The 6459-nt window shown below is 42.6% G+C and overlaps 1 long non-coding RNA gene across 3 annotated transcripts; it reads right to left on the bottom strand.

The window, feature by feature from the left end:
* Positions 1 to 1117: 1117 nt before the first annotated feature.
* On the bottom strand, positions 1118 to 5833 carry LOC142061806 (uncharacterized). 3 transcript variants are annotated; one of them, XR_012662264.1, is made up of 4 exons: positions 5674 to 5833; positions 4736 to 4794; positions 3429 to 3534; positions 1118 to 3325 (listed from the first exon to the last, which is right to left on the bottom strand). It is a non-coding gene; the product is annotated as an uncharacterized LOC142061806 (long non-coding RNA). The 3 variants fall into 3 exon arrangements; XR_012662263.1 differs by having other exon boundaries at positions 3429 to 3679; XR_012662262.1 differs by having other exon boundaries at positions 3429 to 4794.
* Positions 5834 to 6459: the final 626 nt, after the last annotated feature.

Raw genomic sequence — 6459 nt, forward strand, 5'->3', positions numbered from 1 at the left:
TGGAAAATCGAGGCTTAAGCACCCTGAATTAGATGCACTGAATGTACAGTCCCGTAACTCGGTCAGATGCTAAGGGCATAATCAAATGCAGAGTTGAACGGCCAGAGGTTTAGGCTACTGAATTTACACAAAAATTGAGAATGAGCATGCCAAAATTGCTTTAACTTTCAAATTCTCCCGTATCCATCAGTTGTAAAGAAGAACTTGACTTTTTGGACATTTTCATACTACTGCAAAAGCATTTAGAAAGGTATTGGTTGAATATTCTTGACGTTCTAAGATCCAAAGTCTTCCAGAACTGTTCCTCATTCTCCTTTCAACTTGAGATCAATGGGAACATAGAGGATAGGTTTACCTTACAACACACACTAACATTAATAGCCACCGATTAATTTATTGGGCAAGGTGGCAGGGAAGGATGATGCAAAGTCACTTGAAGGGCTGATACAATTTGACAAATTAAGAGCAAATACCTTGGGCTAGAAGGATCAGCTGAATTAGAAGTTATCACAACATGTGAGCTTTGACATCAGTTTCAACGTTTGGCCTTCTATTTTATTCCATTTGTAATCCCTTTCGGTCTTCCTACGCATTTGTACCTTTTCTGCAGTAAATGATCTTTATCCAATTCCAACTAAAAGTACAAAGCAGAAGTAGCAAAACTCTGCTTAACTCCAACTAATCTGGGGAGTATGGGAAACATGCAATTTTCATGTGTTCTTTCCTAAACTAAGCTCAGTGATTAAGGCGAGGAATACATTGTCAATGGCCTTGAACACAAAGGTCCTTTTATTAGCAGAGTGGAGAACGATACATATGTGCTCCCTGTGCACTCAAAATCCACTGAAGGTGTGATAGAAAAACAAAGAACTGTAGGGAAAGGCTGAAATGACACAATAATATCTAAGAACTCTGCAAATGTAGATGCTCTGTGCTCTCAAAGAATGTTGCTGTTTACAAATTCTCCCGGTAATGTCTGCTGTCTTGCATTTGTGACATTCTCATATCCTTAATGGGTATAAGCATGAAAACAAAAGAAATACATAGCACTGGAAACATCAATTATATAATTGCATGTACAGCTGACTCAAAAAAAAAAAAAAACTTGACACAAATAGGCATTTTCTCATTAAAATCTTTAGTTTATTCCAAAGCCATTTTTATCGTCAATAACAACAAAGTTTCAACAAGATGTTGTGAACAGCTAGTTTTGTCTTAGCTAATCATCACCTCTTCCCACACCCAGAAACAGCCAGCGATGGATGGGAAGGAGATCTGAAGTTATGATGTTACCATCTGTGCCAGAAAAAATTGTTTGGAAATGTATTAAACAGAATTGCAATAGCTGTAAATGACTTGTAGGCTTATAATGTCTCTGTAGTATTTCATAATTTTGAAATTAAAACCATGTGCTTAAAAAAAAAAAAAGATGCGCGTGCTGCCTGAATGGCACATAAACACACATGTAGATAGCTGTTGCTTCTCCTGTCTTATTCGTCCTGTTAATATGCCTGAAGTCAGAAAATACACAAAGAGTAGCAATGCAGTAAAACTAAGCATTATGACCTACATTCTATTTACAAAAGAATATCATGTCTACAGTTTTTGCAAAACAATGACTTTCTTTTCCTGTGAGGAAAAGTGCCTTTTTCCTATATAATGTGCCTTTTTATCACAAAAGAGATACTCATTACTTCCATGGCATAAATGACTTGAAAACACAACTAGATCCCTGGACTACAATTCTGAGGTCACTGGCTTAAAACATTTCTTCCATCTTCCTAACAGTAATTTTCTTAAAGCTATTACTAAAATGAGAACAATTATATACAGTTTTAAAACATTTGTGTGTCAGAAAACTGCTTATCAGTGTCTAGACACTGCCTTCCATAAAATTCATGGATCCACATGTTGCCTGTGAATGCTGGGTTTAGCCTTTGGATCTTCGATTTAGCTGACAGATGTGTATAATCTCAGACCATTGGTTAGCTCCCTCATAGCTAAATAGCTCTTCAGATACATGTGCCAAAACTATTCCAGCTGAGGGAGCAAATTCAGTTCATCAAATTTCCTCCAAATCTCAATGCTTTAAGTGGCAGCTTAGTAAGGATAAAAGCTCTTCCTCTAGTCCAACTTTATTCCTCTTGCTTGATCCAGAATCCAATTCTATTTTGTTCCAGGGGTCACCAATGTCACAAATATTTGAGTTCATGCCCTCAACCATGAGGGCTTTGTTTGCAAGAATCTAAAATAGAGTTTAGCCCATAATATTTAGCTTTCCTTGCTGGAACAACTGTTAGGCTGGATAAATAACAATTTTGGAGTAATATAATCAATGAAGTATAACAGAGTAAATGATGCAAAGCAACAGTTATATGGAAGAGCCACGTAGTGGGAGATGACAAGGTATTTTGTTCTATGACAATCAGATTATAACAGCTCTGAAGATTGTAAAGGTTTATTTTGTTCCCTGCTCAGGTTCACATTTCAAAAACATAAACTCACATAGAAGACTGTGCATGAAAGCAAATTTTGTACATGATTATGCTCACATCAAAAAATAATTAACATCAAGCGCTCCCCTTGTCAGATATTGAAGTGCTGCTTAAAATTAGAAGTCAGAAACCCAGAAAACAGCTTCTTTTTTGAGGCAATGATTCTTACATTAAATCTAAGAAAACTAATGATTATAAATAAATAAAATTTCAGTTATAACACAAAGGCTTGATCTTCACTGTTGAGGACTGAAGTAATATTAATAGCAGATTAAGTTTCTCAGTACGTGACTAGGCTTATGATTAAATTTCTTTTGGTTTTGGTTAAGACTTCCACTGCTGGCATGCAACAAGCGTGCTCCAACAGCGGTACAGACACGTGAAATTAAATACTTCCCGTTCACCTGCTCCCTTGCCCCTGAGAGAGAAGACCTTGCACTGTGTACTTCTGGGGCAGCAGCCCCAGCACAGCACAGGTTTTGGTTGAGGGCAGCTGTGGGTGGCCTGGCCCCACTCCACCAGCAGGTGTAGCCTGGTTTCTTGTGGCAAAGGCTTAAGAGTGAGCCAGGTGGCACACAGGAGCAATCTAGGGGGCAGGATGGTTTGTTACCTGCTGTTACAAAGAAGGCCAAAGGCTGCTCGTGGCGAAGGCAGCTGGGGACTTGTTCTGATCCTACTGCACCATCAAAAAAGCTGCAGGAAGAGGCACTTCAGCGGCAGCTCCTGCTCCTGCTGCAGAGCCCAAAGCAGGAGGGGTGACTGCACTGGTGCACACACCCCAGGTTAGGTGCCCAGTTCACTGGCATCGCCCCAGGGCACCTGAAAGAAGCCTAAAGGGAACAAAGACAGAATGAAAATCTGATCAGTCAATGACTGAGACTGAACACATATGGGATCTGAAAAAAAAGCTGCCTTTTCATATAAATACCCTACCTTCAGTTCAGCAGACGAGTACAGCTTCTTCACAAGCCTGATGGGGATCTAATTATTGTTGATAAACCCATCGCTGGGGCAGCAGAGAGCAGGCTTCTTGCAGCCCCTGCAAATTACCACCTGTTGACTTCACTCCTCTCCATGGCTCAGGGAAAATTCAAGGCATAATTTTGTCTCTGTCCCACAAGTCAGGGCACAGATCCAGACTCAGCTCAAGCCTCTGGAATTTGTGACTGCTGAATTCAGGAAACCTTGTTCCAGCAATTACAGATATTATTATAATAGGAAACAAAAATGCTTTTTTCTGTGGTGGCATAGTTCTACTGAATGTCTTCCCTCCAAAATCTTTCCCTACTCTCATACACTTTCTATCATGCACATGCACTCATTTTAAACAAAAAAAAAAAAAGCATATTAAAAAATCAGAATTCTGTAAATCTCAGACAAATCCAGCCCTACCAACTCTCCTCTGCTCTGCTGCCAGCTCAACAACTAACAGTTTCCTCATCAGTGGTGGACCCAGGGTAGAACAGACCCGCCGCTATAAGCAGAGTCTTGAAATAAATGTTTATCATTTAAAGAGAGAAAATAAATTACTTTAAAATCGTTTTCACCAGCCAGGCTCAATGTGTCACCCAACTCGTATAAAAATGGATGTTTCTACACAATTACTTGTACCCTGGACTCAACCGCTTCATCTAATAATCGATACCTCCCACTCGCACAGGTTTGCGTAAGTTCTTTAGCCTCTTCTACTAGTTAGACTGTAAAAATTATGTGTGTGGATCTGTAGGAGTAGACATACACGTATACATCCAGGACAATGTTTATTCAGAATAAATGAGTTGGCCCTAAAGGAAATGAATTAGCTGGGTGGATAATTCATAATTCAAATACTTCTAGAACCCCTGAGAAAAACAACATCAGAGATAATACTTGTGAGTGAAACGCCTTTTTTCAGGCATTAGTTCTCAAAACTCATACAGGCTGCTTAAACAGAAAAGAACAAAATGTCTCAGCCATATTTCACTTAATCCACTGAAAAGGCTCATACGATAGAAAGCAATGTTTTTATTTTCCAAGCAGCTCCACAGACAACTACCTTAATCTCATTTTGGAAAGTCAAAACTTCTAAAAAGATCCAGGATCTGGAAATATGAGGGCACAGAAGGGGTTTTCATAACAACAATCGCTTTTTTCCCCTACATTCATTCTTGATATGACTTTCATTTACACTAGCATATAACCCTTCAATGAGACATTTCTCCCTCTGAATTCAGACACTGAAACATTTTATAAGCACTCACCCTGTTCCCAGAGCACAGGTGAACAGCTTGCTTGTAGACACAGTCCATTTAAAACTGAGCTGAAAGTGCCAAGTGAAATGACCAAACTCGTGTTCCACAAGTTTCACATTCAAAGAACACAATCGGTCATCAGCCACCATTAAGGCAAGCGCATAAAACTCATAATTTTAATTTAGTTTTGCGCATTGGTCTTACTTATCACTATTACTGAATGTTTTATAATGTGAAAGCAGCAAGAGTGCCAGGCATTGCGTAAATATTGTGCAGATACATTAACTAGCAGCCAGCCTCTACCCCGAGCAGTATCTACAATACTGCGGATGTAATCTGCGCTGCAACAGGCAGGGGCAGGCAAAAGGCAGAATCGGTGCAAGAGGACGAGGTGAGGAACCGATGCCTGAAGGCTAAGCTTCCCAGTACAGGCATGCTACCTCGGGAACTGAACTCAGCGCTCCCAGCCCTACTGGTGGTTACCGAACTGTCCTCACTGAGGGCTCCTCTCCAAGCGCTTGCACACCGCGATACGGCAAAGCACTCATCAGGGGCAAATCGCAGGTTTGCTGTCGCCCCGGGGTGAATCATCAGGCCCGAGGAGGCGGCTGATGAGAACTTAGTCCATAGTCACCCACAGCGCCGTCCCCTCACATCAGTTCCCGCACTCAAGATTTTAGCGCGGCCGAAGTCAGACCCGGGAGCCCGAAAGGTTTCACGTTTTGCAGCTGTCCCAAAAGGGACCACGAGGCAGCGGCCGGACCCTGGAGGGGTGCTTTGCTGCTTGGGGTCCGGAAGCAGGGGCGTACGCCCTGCAGGCCCTGCTGCCCTCCGGCGCCCCGGCCCGCGGCTGCTCGGCACCGCCGGGGCGGCACGGGCGGCCCGCAGAGCCAAACCCGGCGGGGTCGTTTCCCTGCTCCCTCCCTCCCTCCGCCTACTCCGAATACCTGCTGGCACGGTCCGTATTTTGCCTCGGCTAAACAGTGGCAAAATATGATTCACCCGACAAAAGAAAACTACATTTTTTTAGCGTCGTTTCCGCCCCTCAGCGCCCGAAGCCCGGCCGCGCCGGAGGGAGGCGCGCGCCCCGGCCCGCGGGCCGGCGGCGGGCCGGGGCGCGCGGCGGGCGCGGTACGAGGGGCCACAGCGCCATCTGGTGGCCGCCGGGGAGACCGCAGGCTGCGCCCCCGCGGCCCGCACCGCTCCCCCCGCAAAACGTGTTTGAGAGCTGGGGGAATCTAACCCAAGTTATCCTGCGAAACCTCTTTGTGAGACTTTCAATGCTGGGACTGCACTTATAAAAAGTACGCGCAGTATGTAATTCTGAAGTTCCTGGGGGTTTTTTCTCTTCTGTTTCTGATCAAACCTATTCCATTTGCCGTTTTTTTATTTATTCTTACCTATGTTCTAATTTTATTAATAAAATTTGCTGTTCCGGTCTAAGAAAACACAAGATTTTTTAGTTTTATGTATGTGAAGGCAACATATGCTAAGCTATAAAACGCACACAGGTGAAAAACACCAGTTTGTGTTGTCAAAAATATCCTTTGCCTTTGATGGTAAGATGTTCTTATTATCCACCATAGCTCGTTTGCAGCTAACATCTTTCTAAGGAAGATAGTTTTGCTTATATCTTTTCTATATTAAAGAAAAGGGGATGCTTACTACAATAAAGCACCTTCTGAATTAGGAAAGCTTCTTGTCATTTTTATCAAGCAATGTGTATCTTAATT

The sequence above is a fragment of the Phalacrocorax aristotelis genome, chromosome 9 (assembly GCF_949628215.1).
Source record: "Phalacrocorax aristotelis chromosome 9, bGulAri2.1, whole genome shotgun sequence".
Lineage (NCBI taxonomy): Eukaryota > Metazoa > Chordata > Aves > Suliformes > Phalacrocoracidae > Phalacrocorax > Phalacrocorax aristotelis.